Here is a 26743-nt window from a genome sequence, read left to right as displayed (position 1 = left end):
CTGGAGTTGACTGATCTTACATTGCCACTTTCTGAACCTCAGGCTGTCTCTCTGGGCAGTAAGTCTCCAAAAACAGTAATGTGACAATGCGCAAGGATCATCTGTTTTGATTTAAATTGTGATTGTAGCACTGCTGCTTCACAGCATCAGGTACAAGGTTGGAGTCCAGCCTTGGTCAACGGCCTGTGTGGAGTCCCCACATTCTCCCCATGATAGTGTGGGTCCCCTCCAGGTGCTCTGGTTTCCTCCCACAGTCCAAAGATGTGCAGGTGGATAAGTCATGCTAAATTGTCCACAGTATCCAGGATTGTGCAGACTAGGTGGATCAGCCATGGGTCATGCAGTGTTACAGTGATAGCGTGCTCTGGGTGTGATGTTCTTTGGATGGTCGGCGCGATTTGATGGGCCAGTGCTCTACTTCCACACTGTAGGGACTCTATTCTATGATTGAGGATAAAGGCTACACAGCCGGGTGTCCTTGGAGAAGGACCATGTGGTGTGTATCAATTCTCTCGATGCCTTTAGATAGAGGTGGGCACCGCAGGGGATACAGTGCTTTATCCCCACCGCTGCCCCCTCCCCACAACTCTACTTTGATTTAGTCCCTTCTCACTCTGTCACTTGTAATGGTTTGCTTGGCCCGTAATGGGCTTTCTTTGGAAATACTCAATTGGTTACACAAATGGTTTACTGTTGGTGGTGATATGTCTAGATTAGAGTGGTGCTGGAAAAGCACAGCAGGTCAGGCAGGATCCGGGGAGCCGGAAAATCAACGTTTTGGCAAAAGCCCTTTTCCAGCACCACTCTAATCTCGGCTCTGGTTTCCAGCATCTGCAGTCCTCACTTTTGCACTGCTGGTGATTATATGTTAACCAAAAGCAAAATGGCATAATGATGATGTTGATGGTGGGAAGGTTGCTGTGATAACATTTCTGTGTCAGGGAAATGGGGAAAAAGAACGCTTCGCAGCTCACAGAAGGAGACCTGAAAAGCAATTACATCAAACCAAAGGTTCAGACAGGGAGGGAATATTTCCCTGGAGCTTGAGTAACTGGAAAGTGATGGTGTCCGTGACAAAAGGGATTTTGTTTTACAGTGGTTGAAAGTTTTAAAACTGTTATATTCAGACAGTTTAATTTATTTTCTTTAATTTTATTTGCTGTGCAAAAAACTTTTACAACATTTTAAAACCAAAATTTACAAACTTTGTGTAAAAGATAAATGTTAAATAAAATCCATCAAACCTTCCCTCACTGAAACCTGTTGTGGAAGTGCAATCTCCTGGAGAATCCCTGCCCACTCCTTCCTACCCGGGCTCCATGGCTATATACATACCTGGGAGATAGCAGCAGGAGGAGACCATTCAGCCTTTCAATCCTGCTCCAACATTCAATGGGAAACAGCTGACCATCCAGCTCAGTCTCCTGTGCCTGCTGTGTTCCAATCCCCTTTCATGACTTTACCTCGAAGAGCTATATCTCAGTCCTCCTTTGGTTTCACTGCCTTTTGTTCCAGTGACGTTGCTGTGTTACTGTGTGGGTGTAGGCAGGGGTAATGTGATGGTGCTGCCTCCTGGAGGATGCACTCAGCGTCCCTCATCATCCTGCAGTAACATCAACTGGGGTTCAACAACTAGAGATAGAAACCATTTCCAGGATATGGGCATCACTGGCTCAGCCAGCATTTATTCCCCATCTCTAGTTACCCTTGAGAAGATGGGAGTGAGCTGCTGTCTTGAACCATTCACAGTCCATTTGGTGCAGATAGACCAACAATGCTGTGAGGGAGTGTTGCAGGATTTTGGCCGAGTGATTCTCTATCTTTGGTTCTTCAAATGCTGGTTAACATAATCACAATCTGCACATGATTTTGAGATTTCAGTCTGCAAACCTTCACCATCTAGCACCCTGTATAAAGGAATATGTACAGGTTAGAAATTCAGAGCAGACAATTCTAGCTTCTTTGGAATATCTTTTTCCCCTTTCTTCCCCCGAAGCTGTTACCCTCCAGCCCACTTACTCTCTCCCACCATTCTGACTCTGCTACCCCCTAGTGTACACCCTCCCCATTGTCATGGAGTTACTGATAAACAGATCCATGCCACCACTTCCCGTCCCTGGTTAGACTCTGCACCCTTTCTGGGTTCACTTCCTTTCCCTTCAGTTGCTGCAAGTCAATAATGTAACAGCAGAATGAAACAAAAGGAAACAGAAAGGGAGGTGGCAGATCCTGGACAGAAGAGGAACCTTCAGTCTGGGAGAATGGGTCAGATCCTTCTTTGTTTCCCATTTGTTGATTCCCAGCATTACAATGAATTGGGGATGGAGAGTGGTCCCACATGGGTGTGGTGACCCCCTAACAGATCAATACCAGAAGCAGATGCATCCCTTCAGCCCAGCCAATCACAGTGTGAAATACTTTCTGCAAAGTATACTTACCTAAAGCACATGCTCCAAAACCCGCCCACATTCTGTACATGTACAGTGCGGGGTTTCCCCACACACGTGTGGTCCCTGCCACAGGGATTGTGGGTGTTGTAGTCCCCAAGAAGCCACTGGAGCCCTGTCTCTGGAAAGTGTATGAAAAATGTGGACTGGAGGGTGTTGTGTATAGGATCCCCATTCAGACACACAGGACATATGGGCTGTCACTGGGTTTTACTGAGACACCTGCTTCCACAACCTGATTTTCTGATGTAAGGAATATAGATTCAGCCAACTGGGGCGTGGGAAGTGAATAGGAGGAGCAGATTTTAAGCAGAGGTGGCTCAATGGTTAGCACTGCTGACTCACAGTGTCAGGGACCTGGATTTGATTTTAGCCTTAGGTGACTGTGTGGAGTTTACACGTTCTCCCCGTGTCTGAGCGGGTTTCCTCTGGGTGCTCCCGTTTCATCCCACAGTCCAAAGATGTGCAGGTTAGGAGGATTGGATATGCTAAATTGCCCACAGTGTCCATGCCTGTGCAGGTTAAGCCATTAACCATGGGAAATACAGGGAATGGGTGAGTCTGAATGGGATGCTCATTATAGGGTTGGTGTGGACTCCATGGACGAATACCCTGTTTCTGCACTGTAGGGGTTCTATTCTAATTTCATGAAGAAGAATGTACCTATCTCAATGTGCTGTGAATCTGTGGAATTCCCTCTTCAAAATGCAGTGGATGCCAGGACAATGAGCAGATTTAATGAAGAGATACAGATGTTGAATTTGCAATGAGATGAAGGGTGAGAGAGAGCAGGCAGGAAAACCCAGCTGAGACCGAGGTGAGCTCAATCATCACCGTATTAAATGGTGGGGCTGGTTCGAAGGGCTGCATTGCCTCTCCTGTACCCAGTGCTCATCTTCTTATGGTAATAACTGGAAAGCTGAATCCAAAACTCACCACCCTCCCCAAAGGAGTCATGATTTGGAGATGCTGGTGTTGGACTGGGGTGTACAAAGTTAAAAATCACACAACACCAGGCTGTAGTCCAACAGGTTTAATTGGAAGCACACTAGCTTTCGGAGCGACGCTCCTTCATCAGGTGATTGTGGAGGGCTCGATCATAACACAGAGTTTATAGCAAAAATTTGCAGTGTGATGTAACTGAAATTATACATTGAAATTTGAAATATTCACCCACGGACAGAATACACACCTTCCCTTCCACATGAAAAAGGCCAATGATATTCAGATCGGCACGGATCAAGTAACTATCAAAACTGAAAATGAAGTTCAATTTAAATTTCTCATCTGCAAATCTGCCCTTTCAGTTCTCTACAACAGAGAAAACAAGTCACCACCGTTAACACAGGATGGAAATTCATAAGACAATTATAGTATTAAATTGCAGTTTCTTTGTTCCCCCAAAGCTTTAAATCTCAGTCTCACAATTTCTCTCTTCTGTGAACTGAAATCCAAAATAATCTCCTCACTCCTTCCCTCCACACCTAGTTCTAACACTCTCCTCTCTTTCAATTCAGCTTCCTAGCTCCTGCCTACAGACTAAAAACCAAAAAAAGGGGTGGCACGATGGCACGGCAGCCCCACAGCACTAGGGTCACAGGTTCGATTCCAGCAATCCAAAGATGCGCAGGTCAGGTGAATCGGCCAGGCTAAATTGCCCATAATATTAGATGCATTAATCAGAGGGAACTGGGTCTGGGTGGGTAACCCGAGGGTCGGTGTAGACTGTTTGGGCCGAAGGGCCTGTTTCCACACTGTAGGAAATCTAATCTAATCAAATCAATGAGTCTGACTCGGAGCCTCCTGGGTGTTGGTGAATCCTCCCTACACCTCCCAGGGCTTCCTTCTGGGACAGAACGGACTGACTTTTTCCCCCCCAATCTGGAACCTCTTATTTATTCCCCTACTCCGATCCTCTGATGAGAACCATCCTGCACACACTGGCCAAATCATATCTGGTTGAATAAAAATGAACTAAAATGAATGTTCCTCTCCGTAACATCCCTGAATCTTCACCCGAGTTCTGATAACTTTCTGCAAAATACTCCCCCACTGATACGCCGACCACTTGTCCCGATACCAGGGGAGGGGCCATTCCCCTGGGACCTGTTCCCAGAGGGAGGAAGGGAGTGAGCTGCCAATGAAAGATCAATCCCACACACCCACAGCCGCTCTCCCTGGCACTGACCCACCTTGCACATACACCAACAATTGCCCAGCACTGCGCCCATGCACCCATGCACTGGTCTCCCCTCCTGCTGAGCATGCTCCAGATCACACAGGAGCCTGAGTGATTGACAGCAGCCACTGCCCAATAGGGTGGAGGGGGCGGGGCTGGAGGACTGGGACAATGGGATTGTAAACAATGAATGAATGTGGAGGACACTGGGGGATGGACAGGTCAGTGAGGGACATGAGCAGTGCAACAGCAGGAGGGGATCCTGGACAAACTGAGCAATGGGAGAGTCTAACAGGAGAGAAACTACAGGAAGGTTTTGTTTAGAGGCTCAGGCAGGGACAGCTGGGAGACAGTATGGCCTGGTGGCTTGGGCAGGTTTTCCAATCAGCCACTTCAAAGATGCTGTCACTCAACTTTGAACCTGATCCTCCTGGTCCAGAGGTAAGGACACTACCACCATTTCTTGGTGGACTAGAGGAAAGAAGGGAAGATGTTCTCCGTCTCACTCACATGGAAACTCCATGAGCTCCTACCACTTACTGTCTCTGGTGGGGATGGAGGAGACAGAGCAGATGGGAGCAGGGTTAGGGATATAGGGACTGCCTTTGAAAAGGAACTCACTGTGTTGGTGATATTAATAAGACTCGATACACAGTCACTAACACAAAGCTGGTGTACGTGAACTTTATCCAGAATATGAACACCCATAACTGGGTGACGCAGACTCCAATGTACAGAGTTAAGTCCTGTATACTATTAACAGCTTTGTGTGTGAGAAATCACGTCTCATGAACTTAAGTCAGGGCAAAAGGGTGGAAATCATCTACATGGTCTTCAGTAAGGCGTTCAAGAAGGTTCCCCATGGGAGATTAGTTAGCAAGGTTAGATCTCACGGAATACAGAGAGAGAACGAGCCGTTTGGATACAAAACTGGCTCAGAGGTAGAAGACAGAGGGTGGTGCCAGAAGGTTACTTTTCAGATTGGAGACCTGTGACCAGTGGGGTGTCACAAAGGATCGGTGCTGGATCCACTAATTTTCATAATTTATATAAATGATTTGGAAGTGAATATAGAAAGTATTGTTAGTAAGATGACATCAAAATTGGAGGTGTAGTGGACAGTGAATAAGATTATCTCAGATTACAACGGGATCTTGGTCAGATGGTTGAGGATTGGCAAATGGAGTTTAATTCAGATAAATGTGAGGTGCTACATTTTGGAAAAGCAAATATTAGCAGGATGTATACACTTAATGGTAAGGTCCTCGGGAGCGCTGCTGAACAAAGAGACCTTGGAGTGCAGGTTCACAGCTCATTGAAAGCAGAATCGTAGGTAGATAGGATAGTGAAGAAGGTGTTTAATATGCTTTCCTTTATTGGTCAGAGCACTGAGTATAGGAGTTGGGAGGTCATGTTGCGGCTATACAGACATTGGTTAGGTCATGCTTGGAATATTGCGTGCAATTCGGGTCTCCTTCCTCTCAAAACAATATTGTGAAACATGAAAGGGGTCAGAAAAGTATTACAAGCATGTTGCCAGGGTTGGAGGATTTGAGCTATAGGGAGAGGATGAATACACCGTTTTCCCTGGAGCGTCAGAGGCTGATGGGTGACCTTATAGAGGTTTATAAAATCAGTAGGGGCATGGATAGGGTAAATACACAAGGTCTTTTCCCTGCGGTGGGGAGGAGGTACGATGGGGGTGGGAGACAGAGGGGGGAGACCGAGAGGGGAGGGTGACGGTTAGTTTGTAGATCTACAACACAATCCTGTTCCTGTTTTCTCCCCATCCCCTTCAATCCCTCTGAAGGGCTCAGAGTAAGTGCACAGACCCTGGAAAATAGAGCTTTCGGGTGACCAAGTGCTGAAGGTTGCATTTGGGACGTTGACCTTTATTAGTCTGTGCACTTTATCAATAAATGGACCTGGGTTCAATTCCACTGTCCTGGATTCATGTCAGTGGCCACAGACACGCCTGTCTCTGACCCTGACTACTGGATCCCCTGTCACTATAGCTCTGCCATTCTCCTTCCTCCCGTTCTGTGCAGCGGAGCTCTCTGTGGGGTCATGAACCTGGCTGTTGCTGATTTCCCCTGAGAGGCAACCCCACCTGTTCCCTCCCTTATAGAATCCCAAGCGGTGCACAATATCTGTATGAGAAGCGGAATGATCATGGGGAGTCCTGCACTCCCTTCCTGAGCCTTTTGCTTGATCTGATGGTCACCCATTCCCTTTCTGCCTGTGTAACCCTCACCTGCAGTGTGACTAACTCACTAAACGTGCCGTCCATAACATTCTCAGTATTGCTCCACAGTGAGTCCACTCTCAGCTCCAGGTCTGAAAAGCAGTTTCCCAGTAGCTGCAGATGGACACCCTTCCTGCACACACAGCCGTCAGGGACACTGGAAGTGTCCCTTATTTCCCACATTGTACAAGAGGAGCGCCCCACGGGTCTGAGGGCTCCTGTAACAATGTGTCTCTAGTTTCAGCTAGTTACTCCCATTAGGAGAATTTAAATGAGCAAAAACCTTCCTTCTCTTCCAACATTTCCATTATCATCAAAAGCCCCGATCTTTACTTAAGCTGACATTTTACACTTTAAAAACTGTTTTAAAAGAAAACACTCAGCAGGTATCGCTTACAAGTTGGCTGTTCCCTTTGGGAACATGTGAATTGCTGAATGGCCTGGACTAAAACTGAAGCTGTGGTTCACCTTCTCCCTGTCTCCCCTCGCTCTATTTACACCCAACTCCAAAACACTCTCATTGAACCAAGCAGCCCTCACGGTGCAGCCCTGTCATTTTCATTGTCTGCTCACACCTACACTGCCCTCAGCCTCCTGTACTGTTCCAATGCATCTCAATGGGAGCTGAAGAACTGCATCTCATCTTTCAATTCAGCCCTTTGTAACCCCAGAGTCAATACGGACCTCAGCAGTTTCTGAATGAACAGACAGTTGTCAAAACCTGGAACATTCCACCCGAAATGGTGCTGGAATTTGAGTCCATAAGGAATTTTAATCAGAAGCTTGCAGGGAATTGAAAATGAGGAGTTTACAGGTTAACATCAGAAAGTGGGTGATTGGGTCTAAATCTGACAGTTCCTATGTAGAGACGAGGTGTAATTTGGACAAATCTGTGTTCCCTCTCAGGGCCCAGAATTGAGCACAAACCCAAAGGGTGATCCCTTCGAACATCTTTCTGCTTTTTGCTTGAAAAAAAGAGATACTTTCCCACAGACAGAACAGACACACCTTTCTCCTTCCCCAGTTAAATGTCAATGGTATTCCGATCCTGATGACCCTGCTAACGATAGAAAGTTGATTTTGAGATCCCTGTCTCAATTATTCTCAAATAAAATCCTATAAAATGAATTCACAAAATAAAACTCACAGTCAGTGCAGGCTGAACAGTAAAGACAAATACTTCTCTTGGTATGTGTTTGATGTGTAAATGCTCCTCTTCAAATCACCCCGACCCCACCCAGGAAGAGGATATGCCCATGCGCCTCGCTGTACCTTGTCCCCAATAAAGATGGTGGCCATAACCCAGAACCCATCACCGCCTGAGGCCCACAGCCGTTTTCCCATTTGCTGTAAACGTGGGACCAAGAGTTTCTAATTCAGGCCTAACTACCTGTACAGAGTGTAATTAAACCCTTCCAGTCTAAACTGATCCAACTCCCCTTTCCTCCTCCTGCACACACTAAGGGTCACTCTAGGTCCAGTGACCCTCACTCAGAACTGACTGCAGCTGGGAAAATTAGAATCCCTACAGTGTGGAAACAGGCCATTCGGCCCAACATGTTCACATCCACCCTCTGAAGAGTTTCTCAACCAAACCCATTCCCCGACCCTATTATTTTACATTTACCCTGACTAATGTACCTAACCTATACATCCCTGAACACTACGGGAAATTTAGCTTGGCCAATTCACCTTACTGCACATCTTTGGACTGCAGGAGATAGGGGGTAAAGAGTAAATAATAGGTGGGGACAGAGCCCAAAAGAAAAAATAACATTTGGAAAGAAAGGAGTAGATAACAATCTGCTGGGAGGGTGAATAGCTGTGAATGGAGGGGACAGGAACCTGTGTCTGGCAGCAGCTCAGTGGAGATGCTGGAAATGGCAGTTGATGATCTACGTTCTGCTGCAAAACAGACCCCGATCTTCCAGCTGCCTGCTACTTTAACACACGAACCTGTTCCCTGGCCAACATCTCTGTCTCATGCTTACTGCAGTGTTCCAGTGAAGCTTGATGCAAGCTGGCAGAACATTCCAAAACACACCATATTTCAAGGACTGCAATTTCCCCTCCTACGTGGTCAACAATACCCTCCAGTGTATCTCCACCACTTCCCGCACCTCTGCCATTGAACCACACCTCTCCAACTGCAATAAGGATAGAACCCCCCAGTCCTCACCTTCCACCCAGATACAACGCATCATCCTCCGCCATTTTCACCACCTACAATCAGATCCCACCGGAGATATATTTCCCTCTCCATTCCTTTCAGCATTCCACAGAGACCATTCCCTGTGAATCCTAGTCAGATCCATGCTCCCCAACAACCCACCTTCCACTCACAGCACCTTCACTTGTCAATACAAGAGGTGCAAAACCTGTGCCTACACCTCCCCCTCACCTCCAACGGACCATTCCCCATCCAGCAGAGATTTTCCTGCACATCCAAACACCTCACCTATTATGGCCTTTGCTTTCGATGTTGTCTCCTGGGACACCAACTGGCGGAATGTTTCAGGGAGCATTTCTGGGACACATGCACCAACCAACCCCACCATCCTGTGGCTGACCACTTCAACTTCCCTACCCACTCCTCCAAGGACATGCAAGTCATGGGCCACCTCCACCACCAAATCCCAGCTACCCGACGCCTGGAGGAAGAAATTGGGACCCTTTAACCACAGAATCAAGGTTTCCTCATCTCCCCTCCCCTGCCTTATCCCAGATCCAACCCTCCAACTCGACACCACGCCCTTAAACTGTCCCACCTGTCCACTTTCCTTTCCAATTATCCACTCCACCCTATCTCCATTACCCTCTAACTACATCTACCCATTGCCTTCCTAGCCCACTTCCCACCAACACCACACATCCCTCTTATTTATCTCTCAGCCCTCTTACTTCCCACCCCACTCCCAATCCCGGCATTCCTGATGAATGGAATATGCCCAAAACGTCGATTATCCTTCTCCTGGGATGCTGCCTGACCTGCTGTGCTTTTCCAGCGCCACATGTTAACGCAAGTTGGAAGAACAACACCTTATCTTCTACTTGGGGACCCTGCACCCCTCTAGCCCCAGTATCAAAATCAATAATTTAGGTCCTGAACTCTCCAATGTCCTAGCGCCATAGCCTCTTAACCCACACACCAGGCCTTGTTAGTACATAACCTACCATTACACATTAGCTATAGTTAGCCACTAACAGTCCCCATAAACGGCTATTCACCCTGCCCCAGCCAGATCGTTATCCACTCCTTTGTCCAACTGCTCCCATCTCTTTGGACTCTATCACCACCTATCATTTACTCCTTAACCCCGATCTTCTGCATATATACCAACATTTTTTTTCAGTAGCATCAGTTCTGAGGAAGGGTCAGCAGATCCAAAATGTTAACTCCGATTTCTCTTCACAGATGCTGCCAGACCTGCTGAGCTTTTCCAGTATCTTTTGGCTGTTGAGTGAGATTTACAGCATCCGCAGTTCTTTTGGTTCTAATTTACCAGGAATTTCTAATTTAAGTCTAGCAGCCTAAAACTGTGCGTTTATAAACCCTCCCAGTCCACAATAACTCAATTTCTTCCCCAGACTTTGCAGTCTCTCCCACTCCCTTCACACTCACTAGGTCCCCCCACCCCCTCACCGTGACACTGCGCCTGCACAGCTCATGGCCATGTGTTGGCCTGCTGGACCCACCCCAATTCACTCCCATTGGCCGAAGGATCACGCCAGTTCTCCTATTGGTCTGAAGCTGCTGTCAATCACCTGGGCCCCATTGTGACATGAGTGGGCTCCTCCCAAGAGCATCGGATGATGAGGGGTGACCTCATAGAGCTTTCTAAAATCATGAGGAGTATGGATGGGAAAAATAGACAAGGGCTTTTCCCTGGGGTGGGGGAGTCTAGAACGAGAGGGTGTAGGTTTAAGGTGAGAGGGGAAAGATTTAAAAGGGACCCAAGAGGCAACTTTTTTCACACTGAGATGGGTGCCTGTATGGAATCTTCTGTTTGGGGAAGTGGTGGAGGCTGGTACAGTTACACCATTCGGCATCTGGATGGGCATGTGAATAGGAAGGGTGTAGAGGGATATGTGCCAAATGTTGGGATATCTGGTCGGCATGGACCAGTTCAACCAAAGGGTCTAATTCCATGCTGTATGTCTCTTGGACTCTGCCCTGGGATGAGCTTCATCATTCACAGTGAATGGGGCAGTAACGCAGAGCACAGGGGTTTGGGGCTATTCAGCTGTACTGGCCCCTCTGGAGATGGTGCCAGTCTATCCCAACTCACCTCCCATTTGTCTGTAGCCCTCCAAATCCTTCCTTAAAAAAGTTAAATTCCAAATTTGTTTTCTCAATAACTACTGAATCTGCATCCAGCTGGCGGACAAACTGTTCCAGATGCTCAGAACTTAGTGAGTACAATAATCTTCACATTTTTAACCTGTTTTATTTGCCATTTACCTGAAGGTAGTTACTCAAAATTGTGACGTTAATAATTTCTCCGTCTGTCTCTCTGTAAATTAAATATCCTGGAAACAAATCTGCTCCTGGTCGAAATCCCTGCCTAACCTTCTCAGCTCCAAGGAGAATTAGTTGATCTTCTGCTAACTCTCCATAAAAGAGAAACCCATCTTAATTTTAGTAGGGCCATAAAGATGTACAGCAGAGAAACAGACCCTTCGATCCAACTTGTCCATGCCGACCAGATATCCTAAATTAATATCATCCCATATGCCAGCTCTTGGCCTGTATCCTTCTAAACTTTTGCTAATCACATACAACATCTCAAAGGCATAACTGGGTACTTGTACCAGCCTCCACACTTCCTCTGGCAGCTCCTTCCACACACGTACTATGTTCAGCTGGAAACATTGCCCCTTAGATCCCTTTTAAATCTTTTCCCTCACACCTGAAGCCTGTGCCCCCAAGCTTTGGACTCACATATCCTGGGAATAAGACTCTGGGATTTCATCCTATCCATGCTCCTCACAACTGTATCCGATGCTCCAGGGAAACAGCCCCAGCCTATTCACCCTCTATCTATATAGCTCAAACCCTCAACCCTAGCAACATCTTTGCAGATCTTTTCCGAACCCTTTCAAATTTCATAATATCATTCCGATAGCGGGGAGACCAGGACTGAAAGCAGAATTCCAGAAGTGGCTGAATCAATGTGCTGTGCAGCCGCAGAATGACATCCCAACTCCACTACTCAATGTACTGACCAGTAAAGGCTAGTACACCAAACACCTTGTTCACTACCCTGCCTATGATTCCACTTTCAAGGAACTATGAACCTGCACTGAAAGATCTCTTTGTTCAGCAACACCCCCCAGGACCTTCCCATTAAGTGTATAATTCCTGCCCTCATTTGCTTTTCCAAAATGGAGCACCTCACATTTATCTGAAATAAACTCGATCTGACAATCCTCAGCCCATTTGATTGAAGTCCCATTGTACTCTGAGGTAACCTTCTTTACTGTCCAGTGCACCTCCAATTTTGATGTCTACTGTAAGCCTACTAACTATACCTCATATATTCACACACAAATCATTGATATAAATGATGAAAATCAGTGGATCCAGCACTGATCCTTACACCATATTGCTCATCACAGGCCTCCAGTCCGAAAAGCACTACTCTCCGTCCCCAACCTTCCCGCCAATTTGTATATAATAGCTGGCTCTCTCTGCATCCCATGGTGTCTAACTTGCTAACCAGTCTGTTATGTGGAACCTTTTTGAATGTCTTTCTGAAGTCCAAGTTAGTGATGTATGTACAAAGCCATGCTGACTATCCCTAATCACTTCTTGCCTTTCCAATTACATATAAACCTGTCCTTCAGAATTCCTTCCAACACCTTGTCTGCCACTACCCTCAGGCTCACCAGTGTATTGTTCCCTGGCCTTTCCTCATCACCTTTCACAAATAATGGCTCCTGTCTTGCAGCACCTCACCTCCGGCTATCGGTGATACAAATATCTCAGCGAGGGGCCCGAAAATCACTTCCCTAACTTCCCACAAAGATGTGACATACACCTGATCAGGTCCCACAGATTTACTCAGCTTTCTGTATAAGACATCCCGTACAACCTCCTCTGTAATATGGACAGTTGTCAAATCATCACTATTTATTTCTCCAAACTCTCTCGCTTCCATATCCTCTTTCAGTAAAAGCTGACATGAAATCCTTGGGTAGTATCTCTCCCACCTTCTGTGGTTCCACAGACAGCCTTGTTGATCTTTGAGGGTCCCTATTCTCTGCCTGGTTACTCTTTTGTCCTTAGTGTTTTGTAGAATCTCTTTGGGTTGTCCTTAAACCTCTTTCCCCCCAAAGCTCTCTCATGTATCCTTTTTGCCCTCCTGTTTTCCCTCACGTGTACTCCTACTGCCCCATACTCCGAGGGATTCACTCAAACCCAGCTGTCCGTAGCTGCCATATCCCTCCTTCATCTTTTTGACCAGACCCTCAATTTCTCTAGACACACAGCATTCTCTACACCTACCAGACTTGGCTTTAACAGGAACATACTGTCTATGTACTCTTGTTGTCTCATTTTCACAGGCCTATGGAGGCAATGGCAGATGAGGACATGGAAACAGTCACTCTCAGTAAAGAGGTAGTGTTGGAAAAGATAACAGCCCAAACGAACATGGGTCTCCTGGCCGTGATGGAATGCATCCCAGGGGACTAAAAGAGATGGTGAAGGGTTTATTGTCCTTCCTTGCTAGAGGGATGGTTATGCTGCAGTTGTACAGGGTGCTGGTGAGGCCACACCTGGAGTACTGTGTACAGGTTTGATCTCCTTACTTCAACAAGGATGTACTGACACTGGAGGGGGTGCAGAGGAGGATCACTAGTTTGAGTCGGGGGTTGAGAGGATTGGTGTATGTGGAGAGACTGAATAGACTGGGATTATACTTGTTGGAATTTGGAAGAATGGGAGGCTGTATTGGAAAAAATAAAATTAAGAAGGGAATAGATAAGATAGAAGCAGGGAGGTTATTTCCATTGGGGGGCGGGTCAGTCTAGAGAGCACAGCGTCAAAATAAGGGGGTATCTGATTTAGGACAGAGTTGAGGAGGAACTTCTTCAGCCAAAGGGTTATGAATCCGTGGAATTCCCTGCTGAGTGTAGCAGTTGATGTTATCAACTTGAATGTCTTTAAGGCAAAATGTAGATTTGCAAACAGGAATCGAATTAAGGGTTATGGTGAGAGAGCAGGAAAGTGGAGCCGAGGCCATGAAAAGATCAGCCCTGATCTTATTGAATGGCAGTGCAGGCTTGAGGGGCCAGATGGCCTACCCCTGCTCCTATTCCTTCTGTTCTTATGTTCCCACTTTCCAGCCGTCCCTTTACCTGGGGGTTGCAAAGAAATATTGAAAGTTCTTGCCTTGTACCATCAAAATTCACCTTTGTCCAATTTTGAACACCAACTTTTAGATCTGATCTATTATTTTCTGCAACTATTTTAAAACCAGTAGAATTGGCGTCAAAGAATCCCAAGTGTGGAAGCAGGCCATTCGGCCCATCACATCCACACTGACCCTCAGAGCCTCCTATCTTACCCCTGTAACGCTGCATTTCCCATGACCAATCCACCTAGCCTGCACATCTCTGAACATTTCCCATGGCCAATCCACCCACCTGCCCATCCCTGAACAATACGGCAATCCAGCCTGGATTCTCCACCCAACCTGCACACCTTTGGACTGTGGGAGGAAACCAGAACACCTGGATGAAACCCACACAGACAACCTCAATAAGGTGATCGTCCTGTTCTTATTTCCCAGTTCCACCCAAGTAATTTCAACGGGCGAACCCCCATGAATATCCTCCCTAAGCACAACAATAATGTTATCCCTACTCAAAAACACCATTCCACCTTCTCTCTTATCCCCCTTTCTACCCTTCCTCATATCTATTCCCTGGAACATTAAGCTACCTGGCCTGTCCAACCTAAGCCACGTTTCTGTCATACCCACTATATCCCAGTCCCATGTTCAAAACCATATCTTAAGCTCATCTGCTTTCCCTGTAAAACCTCTTGCATTGAAATAAATGCAGTGCAGTGCTATCAAAAGGACAGACTGATGGGCAGAGGGGGTGGGATGGCCCTGTTGATGAGGGATGACGTTCAGTCCCTTGGGAAAGGGGGATACACAGAATCAGGAGATGTAGAGTCAGATTGGAGGGTGGCTAATGTTATCCCACTTTTCAAAAAAAGTTGGGAGAGATAAAACAAGGAATTATAGACCGGTTAGTCTGATGTCAGTGGTGAGAATGACGCTGAGTCAATTACAAAAGATGAAATTATGGCTCATTTGGATAGCAGTAATAGGATTCGTCAGAGTCAGCATGGATTTACAAAGGGGAATATACTGACTTGGATTGAAAATTGGCTGGCTGACAGGAAGCAAAGAGGAGTGATAAACGCTTCCTTTCGGAATGGCAGGCAGTGACTAGTGGGGTACCACAAGGTTCGGTGCTGGGACCACAGCTGTTGATAATATACATTAATAATATAGATGAACATCTTAAACGTAATATTAGCAAATTTGCTGATGACACAAAGCTGGGTGGCAGGGTGAAATGTGAGGAGGATGTTATGAGAATACAGGTTCACTTGGACAGGCTAGGTGAGTGGGCGGATGCATAGCAGATGCAGTTGAATGTGGATAAATGTGTGGTTATCCACTTTGGAGGCAAGAACAGGAAGGCAGATTACTATCTAAAAGGAGTCAAGTTTGGTAAAGGGGAAGTACAACGAGATCTCGGTATCCATGTACATCAGTCAATGAAAGCAAGCATGCAGGTACAGCAGGTAGTGAAGAAAGCTCACTGCATGCTGGCCCTCATAACAAGAGGAATTGAATATAGGAGCAAAGAGGTCCTTCTGCAGTTGTACAGGGCCCTGGTAAGACCGCACCTGGAGTATTGTGTGCAGTTTTGGTCTCCACATTTGAGGAAGAGCATTGTGGCTATTGAGGGAGTGTTGGGTAGGTTCACGAGGACAATTCCCGGAATTGGCGGAATGATCATATGTTGAAAGATTGGAGCGACTGAGTTTGTGTATACTTGAATTTAGAAGAATGAGAGGGGATCTGATTGAGACCTACAAGATTATTGAAGTGTTGAACACTCTGGAGGCAGGATGCATGTTCCCACGGATGGGTGAGTCCAGAACCAGAGGACACAGGTTAAAAATAAGGGAGAGGCCATTTAGAAGAGAGTTGAGGAGAAACGTCTTCACCCAGAGAGTAGTGGACACATGGAATGCACTGCCCCAGAAGGCAGTGGAGGCCAAGTCTCTGGATAATTTCAAGAAAGAGATGGACAGAACTGTTAAAGATAATGGAATCAAGTTTTATGGAGATAAGACAGGAACAGGATACTGATTGTGGACGATCAGCCATGATCATAATGAATGGTGGTGCTGGCTCAAAGGGCAGAATGGCCTATTCCTGCACCGATTGTCTATTGTACCTTGTCAGTCCTACCTCATTCTGTGCCTTGCCCTTGCCTGTCTAACTTCTCAACTGTACCAGCCTCAGGGTTACCTCCTTTCTCACTATCTCTTTAGGATTACCCCCACGCCCTCACTGGTTTAATGCCTCCCGAGTAGCACTAGCAAATCTCCCTGCTTGGATATTAGACACCTTCCAATTCAGGTGTAATCCATCCTTGTTATGCACGTCACCTCTCCCCCAGCAGAGATTCCAATGATCCAAAAATGGGAATCCTTCTCCCCTGTATCAGATCCTTGGCCACGCATTCATCTGCTCTACCCTGCTATTCCTGCTCTCGCTAGCATGTGGCACCGGGAGTAATCCAGATATTACGACCCACAAGATCCTGCTTATTATCCTACAGGCTAATTTGCTATATTCTCTCATCAGTACTTCATCCTTTTCTCTTATGTCACTGGTACCAATGCACAGCGACCTCCCACTGATCATTCTCCCCTTTCAGAATATTCTGCACCCTCGGAGCCATCCTTCACCCAGACAGTAGGGAGGCACCACCCCACTCTGAGGTCTCACTATCAGCTACAGAAACTGCAGTCTGTGCTGCAGACTAGAGAGCCCCCTATCACCATCGATCGCGTGGAACCTGTTATACCTCACATTATACTAGATTCATTACACTAGTAACTTGGCTGTCAGTGCGATATTCCCCTGAAAATGTGACCCCCGACGCTTTCCAAAACAGTATACTTGTTGGAGATGGAAATAACCACAGGAGACTCCTGCACTACTTGCCTTCCGCTCCTCCATTTCCTAGAGGAAACCCATCTACCTGACTGGATCGGCAGTTTTCCTACCTTTCTGAAACTGCCACCTATCACACCCCCATGCTCCTGTAAATTCTTCATTACCTTTAACCATTGCTCCATCTGATCCAGGAAATCCTACAGGATTTGCATCCTCACTTCCTGCAGACAATCAGATCATTGAAACCTTCCTTAATCTCCCACATCCAACAGGAAGAGCACATCACTGTACGAATGGCCATCTCTGCACCTTAACAGTCCACAGACCCAGAAAAAGGCACACAATCTTACAGCTTTACAAAACATGACTCTAGAATAAATTAGTACCAATATTTTATATTAAAAAACTTTATCAAATTATCATAAGATGTGTATTTAAAGAAATAAACTGTCGCCCTACTGAATGTTGTAGCTTTACTAAAATAAAACAGATTAAGATTTATCTTTGAAGGGACCGAAACCCACTGAGCTGTGAGTCACAGATGAACAGCACTAAACAGAACCTTCGGTCAAATTTGTCCATGCCGACCAGATATCCGAACCTAATCTTATCCCTCTTGCCAGCACCTGGGCCATATCCCTCTAAATCTTTCCTATTCATGTCAAGTATCCAAATGCCTTTAAAATACTGTAATTGTCAGCCTCCACTACTTCTTCTGGCAGCTTATTCCATTCAGGCACCACTCTCTGCATGAAAAAGTTGCTCCTTAGTTCCCTTTTATATCTTTCCCCTCTCACCCTCAACTTATGCTCTCTATTTCTGGACTCTCCTACTCAGGGAAAAGACCTTGTCTGGTTACCCTATCCATGCTACTAATGATTTTATAAACCTCTATGGAGGTCACCCCTCAGTCTCTGATGCTCCAGGGAAAGAAAGCCCCAGCCTTTTTGCTCTCTTTCTGCAGCTCAAACCCTGACAGTATCCTTGTAAATCTTTGTTGAACCTCTTCAAGTTTCACAACATCCTTCCGATTCACGGAGAACAGAATTGCACACAATATTCCAAAAGAGGCCTAACCAATGTCCTGTAATCACCTTCCAACTTCTATACTGAATGCTCTGATCAATAAAAGAATGTATTCTAAACATTTTCTTCAGTATCCTATCTACCTGCAACTCTACTTTCAAGGAAATATGAACCTGCACTGCAAGATATCTTTGTTCATCAACACTATCTAGGAATTTGCCACTAAGTGTATCAGTCCTGTTAAGATTTGCTTTTTTAAAATGCAGCACGTCACATTTATCTGAATTAAACTCCATCTGCCACTTCTCACCCATCTGAACAACATCCTGTTGTAGTCTGAGGTAACCTTCTTCGCTGTCCACTATACCTCTAATTTTGGTGTCATCTGCAAACTTACTAACTATACCTCCTATGCTCATATCTAAATCATATATATAAACGACAAAAAGTAGTGGACCCAACACTGATCTTTACGGCACTCTACTGGTCACATGCCTCCAATCTGAAAAACAACCCTCCACCACCACCCTGCCTTCTACATTTGAGCCAGTTCTGTATCCAAACGGTTAGTTCTCCCTGTATGCCATGAGATCTAACTTTGCTAAGCAGTCTTCCATGGGGAAGCTTGTCCAGTACCTTACTGAATTCCATAGATCACGTCCACCTCTCTGCCCTCATCAATCCTCTTTGATACATCTTCAATTAACTCAATCAAGTTTGAGAGACATGCACAAAGTCATGCTGACTATCACTAATCAATCCTTGCTTTTCAGTATACACATGCATCTTGTTCCTCAGGATTCCCCCCAACAACTTGCCCAGGCTCACCGGTCGTTAGTTCCCTGGCTTGTCCTTACCACCTTTCTTAAATAGTGGCACCATGTTAACCAACCTCTAGTCTTTCGGCATTTCGTCTGTGATAATCGATGATACAAAATATCTCAGCAAGAGGCCCAGCAGTCACATTCCCAACTTCCCACAGAGCTCTAGGGTACACCTGATCAGGTGCTGGGGATTAACCAAGCTTTACAGGTTACAAGACACCCAGCACGTCCTCCGCTGTAAGATGGACATATTCAACTTCTATTTTCCCACATTCTATATTGCCCATGTCCTTCTCCACAGTAAACACTGATGCAAAATATTTTGTTAGTATCTCTCCCATCTCCTGCGGCTCCACACGTAGGCTACCTTGCTGATCTTTGAAGAGCCCTATTCTCTCTTGAGTTACCCTTTTGTTCTTAATATATTTATAAACACCCTTGGGATTATTCATAACTCTATTTGCCAAAGCTATCTCATGTCCCCTTTTTGCCCTCCTGAGTTCCCTCTTAAGTATACTCCCACTGTCTTTAATGCTCAGGATTTTTTTGGTATTTTTGGATTGGAATAAATGCAAAATATTACATCTTGATAAAACAAACGAGAGCAGACTTACACTAATTAAAAACAGGGCATCGAGGAGTGATATGGAACAAAGAGGCCGAGGGGTTCGGGTCTTTCAAGTCTGTGTCACATGTAGACAGGGTGGTTAAGAAGGTGCTTAGCACACTTGTCACCATTGCTCAGACCTTGGAGTACAAGAGTTGGGATGTTATTTTGGATGTTGGGGAGGCCTTTTCTGGAATTCTGTGTCCAGTTCTGGCCATGCTGATATCGGGAGGACATTATGTATTTGGAGCGGATTCAAAAGCGATTTACCAGGATGTTGAGGGGAATGGATAGTCTGAATTATAAGCAGAGGCTGGATAGGCTGCGACGTCTTTCACTGGCGCGCAGGAGGCTGAGGAGTGACCTTATTAGACTCAAATCATGGATGGGTGGTATCAGTAATGTGAACAGCAGGTGTCCTTTCCAGGAAGGAAACCGATTCAAGACTGGGTACACAGCTTTTAAGGTGACAGCAGAACAGCTTTAAAAAGAGATTCGGGGATTTTTTAAAAATATTTGTTCAGACAATGGTTTGTGTGTGGAATGAACTATCAGAGGAAGTGGTAGTTGTGAATCAAATTACAATTTGAGGGTGGCACAGTGGCTCAGTGATTAGCCCTGCTGCCAGGGCCCCAGGTTCGTTTCCAGCTTTGGACAACTGTCTCTGTGGGACTTGCCCATTCTCCCAGTGTCTGCATGGGTTTCTTCCAGGGGCTCCAGTTTCCTCCCTAATGAGAGAGCAGCCCTATGGTCTGGGAGGACAATGCTGACTTTCCCTTTTACACAGTGATGCCACTGTGTCTCTGGGATGGGGAGAGGGAATGCTGAAGGGGTGGATGGGACACCACTACGGCACAGTGCTTTGTCCTGGAGGATGTTCACTTTCTTTAATATTGTTGGGGGCTGCACTGATGTAGGCAAGTGGAGAACGTTCCAACACAATCCTGATGTGTGTCTTATAGAGAGCCGTGGGCGGCATGCTGGCACAGTGGTTAGCACTGCTGCCTCACAGCGCCAGAGACCTGGGTTCAATTCCCGACTCAGGTGACTGACTGTGTGGAGTTTGCACGTTCACCCCGTGTCTGCGTGGGTTTCCTCCGGGAGTTCTGGTTTCCTCCCACAGTCCAAAGATGTGCGGGTCAGGTGAATTGGCCATGCCAAATTGCCCCTAGTGTTAGGTAAGGGGTAAATGTAGGGGTATGGGTGGGTTGCGCTTTGGCGGGTCGGTGTGGACTTGTTGGGCCGAAGGGCCTGTTTCCACACTAAGTAATCTAATCAAACAGACACTGGGGAATCAGGGGTTTGGGGAAACTGAGGTTGTTCTCCTTGTAGCAAAGGCAATTGAGGGGAGCTGTGACAGAGGGATTTACAGAAATTATACATTATAATAATAAACCTTACACCCATCAGCTCATTATACAAGGATTACAGGACACACATAAAAGGTTTGGGAAGATTCAAAGAGAACTTTTATGCAGCAAATGGGATTCAGATGGAATACAATACTCACACACAATGCGAATATCCAGGTCCTGATGAATTGACTAATTCAATCAGAGTTTGGTGTTACAATGACTGAGATTACCATCTGAATGTCCACCTGTAGTATCCTGTAATACAAGTTTATAAACTCCATCACTGTCAGATCAGGTTAGAAACTCACACCATCTCCTCCTCCTGGCCCAGGATGACTGGACACATTACCCCTTGTGGAGGTCAGCAGTCAGTTCAGGGGGAAACCTCTGTGGGTTTCTGTGAGTTTCCACCTTGGGATTTCATGCGACTGAACAGGGCAGATTTTTGACACATGGGACAGAATATTCCAGGAGTCAGTGAGATGCGGAGAGCAGGATTTGCTTCTTTTTTTTCCCTTCCGTGCTGCCGCTGTGCCTCATCAATAAGACATGGGGGGGGGGGGTGTGAAAGGTTCATGCAGCTCGATGGGCAAGTTGTCTCCATTCTGACCAATGGGCAGCAAGTTCCTCCCATAGAGTATCTCTAAAAACAGAGCATCTCTGCATGCTTCACACTGCCCACTGTTCCCAGTAAATGTTTAGAAGAATGGGGGGGTGGGGTGGGGGGGGGGGAAATTCCTAGAAAAGGCATAACTGTAAAGTGCTAAGAGGATTGTGAAGAGAGAGAGATACACAGGAGAAGGGGGCAACAAGTTGTCAGATGGAGTATAATTTGGGAAGATGTCAAGTCGGTCAGTTTGGAGGGGACAATAAGAGAACAGAGTGCTATTTACATGGTGGAATCTGTAGAAAGCTGCACCAGAAAGGGATCTGGGGTAATTGTGCAGGAAACACTGAAAGCCAGCAGATTCTGGGCCAGTCACGAAATCAAGGGTTCTGTTTCGGATTCACCAAGTTTAAGGTAACACAGACACGGGTAAGGGGTTTCAGTAGCAATGGAGCTGGGGTGAGGTGGAGACAAGCAACGTTTCAGAGATTGGAATTCCTGGTGTTTGTGATTGTGTAGATGTCTGATTAGAAGGTCACCTTGAAGTCAGATATGACAGCAATATTGTGAAGAGTCTAGTTCTACCTCAGACTGCACCCAGTGAGAGGGAGGGGCTCAGCAGTAAGGGAAAGGAATTTGTATTAGCAACTGAAGGTAATGGATTTAACCGTAACAATGTTTCATCGGAGGAAATTGCAGTTAATCAAGTAGTGGGAATGTGATAAGCAGTTTGATAACTGAGTAACAATGGAGCAATGGAGAGGGATGATGGGGAGGGAGAGCTGGGCATCGTCAGTGTACATGTCAAACCTCACACTGTGCTTTTAGACAATGTCACCTCCTGGCAGTATGTAGGTGATAAACAGTAGGGACCAAGGATAGATCCTGGAGGGACACCAAATACAAGGAATTCATAAAGGAAAGGGAGAGTGGGGATGGAGCAGGATTTACAAATGATGGTGAGGTTAAATGTTAGTTTTTTTTTGCAGAATGGATGAGAAGGACATAACCAGAAAAGACAGACAGACAGAACAAGGAACAATATCTGTGAATTGGCGAGGGGGGAGTGAAGGGGAGGAAACAGAGTTGGAATGTCTGTGGTTTAGCGAGACTAGGAAAAGATCAAGATGAGCTCTGATAAGACTTGACAAGAGGAGAAAGATGTAAGTTTGGGACAAAAACCAGGAACACCATGTGAGGCAGTTTGTCTCAGTGGGCTAGTGGGATGGAGGGAAGCAGCAGAGGCAGCTGGTCGGATTGTCTCAGTCTTAGTGACAGAGAAACTCAGTGTGCTCGTTGCTCTTGTTGTTGGAGAGAAGGATGGAGGAGACAGGATGATGGACAGTGTTTACAAAGAAACAAAACCAGGGTTAGTGATGTTTAAAATGAGTGAACAAACCTAATGTATTTAACTTTTATCCAGAATATTAAAATGTACAACTGAAGTCCCTGTTCGAATCCCAGCTCGGCAGACGATGGAATCTGAATTCATGAAATAATAACGAATTAGGAATCTCCTGATTTCCAAGGAACTATTGTCAATGGCAGAAAATATCCTGCCAACCTGACAGTCGCCCAACAAGCTACTCACTGCATTAATCACTGCAAAGTCTCAACAAAGGAATGAAACTGGATGGACCACTTGGCATCTAACAAGGCACCAGAAAATACAACCACAGAATCAGCCCTCTCGGCTCTGCAACATCCTGCTCACTAACATCCGGGTTTTTTGTGCCAAAACGTGGCGAGCTGTCTCACAGACTAGTCAAGGAACAGCCTGACATAGTCATCCTCACAGAGTCATCCCTTACAGATAATGGCTAGACACCACCATCACCATCCCTAGATATCGAGAGTGTGATGATGGAAAAGCATAACAAGGTGAGGCAGCATCTGAGGCGAAGGAGAATCGATGTTTCGAGCCTAAGCCTTTCATCAGCCTGACCTGCTGTGCTTTTCCAGCACCATACTCTCCACTCTGATCTCCAGCATCTGCAGTCTTCACTTTCTCCTGAAATCTCTAGATATGTCCTGTCCCACCAGCAGGACAGACCAGGCAGAGGCGATGGCACAGTGATGTACACACCTTTTGCCCTGGGAGTACTCAGCATTAACTTTGGACACCAGGAAGTCTCATGGCTCCTGCTGATTACCACGTACTGTGCTCCCACGGCTGACGGATCAGTGCTACTCCATGTTGAATAACACTTGGAGGAAGCACTGAGGCAATAAAATGGTGACAAGCCTACTCTGGGTACAGGATTTCAATGTCCTCTACCAAGAGTAGCTCAGCTGCAGGATTACTGACTGACTGGTCGGGTCCTCAAGGACATAGCTGCTCAACTGGGTTTGCAGCAGGCGGTCACGGAACCAGCAAGATGGAAAAACATACTAGATCTTATCAGTATGAATCTATCAGCTGCAAATGTATCTGTCCATGACAAGAGCGACCATCCCACAGTCTTTTTGGAGACAAAGCCTCACCTTAAAGTTGAGAAAAACCTCCCTTGTGCTGAGTGGTACTATCACCATGCTAAATGGGACAGATGTAGGATCTCAAACTGGATATCTCTGAAGCACTGTGGGATAACAACAGCAACAGAACTGTACTCCAGCACAATCTGTAATCTCATGGGTTTGTACATCCCGCACTCACCCATCACAATGGACAGGAAAGGATGGCATGCCATGAGCAGCACCAGGCATACCTAAAAATGCAGTGCCAACCTGTTGAAGCTACCAAACGGGACCATCTGCATTTTAAACAGCATCAGCATCAAGCAACAGAGCTAAACGATCCCACAACCAATGGATCAGATCAGAATTCTGCCACACCCACTTGTGAATGGTAATGGACAATTAATCAACTTGTTGCAGGAAGCACAACAGATATCCCCACCCTAACTAACGGAGGGATCTCGCACATCCATGCAGCATTTGCAGCAATTCTCAGCCAGTTGCAAAGTGGGATGATCCATCTCAGCCTTCAACAGTGGTTTCCAAAATCACACACGTGAGTTTTAAGTCAGTTTGACTTAGTTCGAATAAGACCAAGAAATGGTTAAGTAGTGTAAAGGCTATGGGTCCTGCTAACATTCTGGCAATTATACTGATAACTTGTGCTCCAGAACTTGCCACCCACAAAGCCACGTACCCATCCAGCACTGGCATTGACTGACAATGTGGAACATTGCCCAGGGATGTTCAACACAAAAACACAGGTCAACTCCGACCCAGGCAATTTCCCTCGATCAGCAGGAAAGTGATGTAAGTATTCATCAACAGGGCTATCAAGCAGCTGCTTAGCAACAGCCAACTGAGTGACACTCATTTTAGGCTCCACCAGGGCCACTCAGCTCCCGATTGTGTTACCACCTGATTCACAACCTGACAACCAGCTGAATCCCAGAGGTGAGGTAAGAGTGACAGCCCAGTCCCACTCCAACACCACTATTTCTAGCTGATTCCACCCTCATCTCAGCTCATATACTGAAACTCTCATCCATCGTGTGTTATCTCCAGACTTAAATTATCCAAACACACTCCTGGCCAGCCTCCCAAATTCAACCTCCCTGTAATCTCAAGAAAAATTGAAAGCTCTATCGCCCACGTGCTCACTTCTCCCCAAATATGTTCACCCGTCAAAAGGCTCCTATAAGCAACAACAATTTAAAATTCTCATTCTTGACTTGATTCCTGGCTGTTCTCATCCCTAGCTCCATGCACCACACATCCTTTGAGACCTCGTCAATCCATTTACTTCGAGACTCCTAATAATTTGTTAATTCATTACTTCAACTGTGTAGCTGATTCTGCAGTTGCTAAAGCAACATGGTCTGGAATTTGCAGACAAAACATCACAGGTCTGCGTTCCACCTTTAAGACATCCCTCAAAACCTGCTTTTTGGCAATGCTTTTGGTCACCTGACCTAATATCTCCATCTCTGGCTTTATATCTAAAATTCTCAATGATATTTTATATGAAATTATAAGCATGATAATAAAATTACAAACTGTTCTTGGTTTGGACATTATCTTCAAATCATCACTGTTGCTGTAATGAATAATCTGTAATGTCTCTTACCCAACCACATTGTGGGAGCACCTTCACCACACAAACTGCAGCTGTACAAGAAAGTCAAGCATCACCCTCTCCACAGGCAACAGGGCTTTGGCATTAATCACTGGGATCTGTGGAAAGAGAAACACAGTTCAAGGGGGTGCAAAATGCATGACAGGGAATGAAAGTGGTGCAGAATTTGATAGTCAGAAACTGAAGGAAAACACACTTGTATATTGGAAAAAAGAATTCTTGACTCAAAAATATTCAAGACAAAATAATCTGATAATAGAGCAGCACATGGTCAGGGGCTGGGCCACGTGAAAAATTCATTTACAAATGGTCTGTAAAAGTAATAATACAGTACTAAACAGATCAAACATACCCCCATGGTTGGAGACTGAGGAAGCTAGACATTGACAAAGTGGTCCTGAGGGAGCCCAGAGGTGAATCAGAGCAGGATTGGCTGCTGTCATCACAATGACTCTGTACCAGAGAGAGGCTGCACATGCGCCTGGCTGCACCTTGCCCCCTACAAAGATGGCGGCTCCGCACGTGTCCAGTGAATCGTTGTCCCGAATAAAGATGGCGGCGCTCACTCAGGCCTGCAGCCGCTGAGGCAATTCCCCATTTACTGCAAACACGGGACTGGGACGTTCACATTTGTGTTTTCCGACGTGCACAATTTGTTTGTAAAACCTCTCCGCTCATGACATCACAGCTTCTCTCACATTTCCCTGATTATTTCTTTCCTTACCGTATCCTTTCTCTCTATAACTTCCCGAGCATTTATTACAGCGACTCTGCGTCGGGCGCGAGGGTGATCACATGGTTTACCTTAGCTCCGCCCTTCATTCACTGTGATTGGTTGGAGGATCAACCTCCCGCAAGGTCCTCCAGCTCCGCCCACCGTCCTTTCATTGGTCCGGTGCTGACATCAATCACCTGGGGTCACTGTTGGCTGGAGCATGCGCAGTGTGTCCTGCTTGTGCTGAGATGTTGGGTCATGTGATGGGAGGTAACAACAATGACTGCAGATGCTGGAACCCAGATTCTGGGTCAGTGGTGCTGGAAGAGCACAGCAGTTCATGCAGCATCCAAAGGGCAGAGAAAAAGCCCTTCATCAGGAATAAAGGCAGTGAGCCTGAAGCGTGGAGAGATAAGCGAGAGGAGGGT

General features: G+C 46.1%; 1 long non-coding RNA gene across 1 annotated transcript; it reads right to left on the bottom strand.

Annotated features, from left to right (window-relative positions):
* Positions 1–1214: 1214 nt before the first annotated feature.
* On the bottom strand, positions 1215–26379 carry LOC132810821 (uncharacterized). The gene is made up of 4 exons (XR_009643115.1): positions 26325–26379; positions 25592–25698; positions 21056–21155; positions 1215–1907 (listed from the first exon to the last, which is right to left on the bottom strand). It is a non-coding gene; the product is annotated as an uncharacterized LOC132810821 (long non-coding RNA).
* Positions 26380–26743: the final 364 nt, after the last annotated feature.

This window comes from Hemiscyllium ocellatum, unplaced genomic scaffold, assembly GCF_020745735.1.
Source record: "Hemiscyllium ocellatum isolate sHemOce1 unplaced genomic scaffold, sHemOce1.pat.X.cur. scaffold_201_pat_ctg1, whole genome shotgun sequence".
NCBI lineage: Eukaryota > Metazoa > Chordata > Chondrichthyes > Orectolobiformes > Hemiscylliidae > Hemiscyllium > Hemiscyllium ocellatum.
Note: the sequence above shows the minus strand (reverse complement) of the source record. Positions and strands in the feature narration are given on the sequence as shown.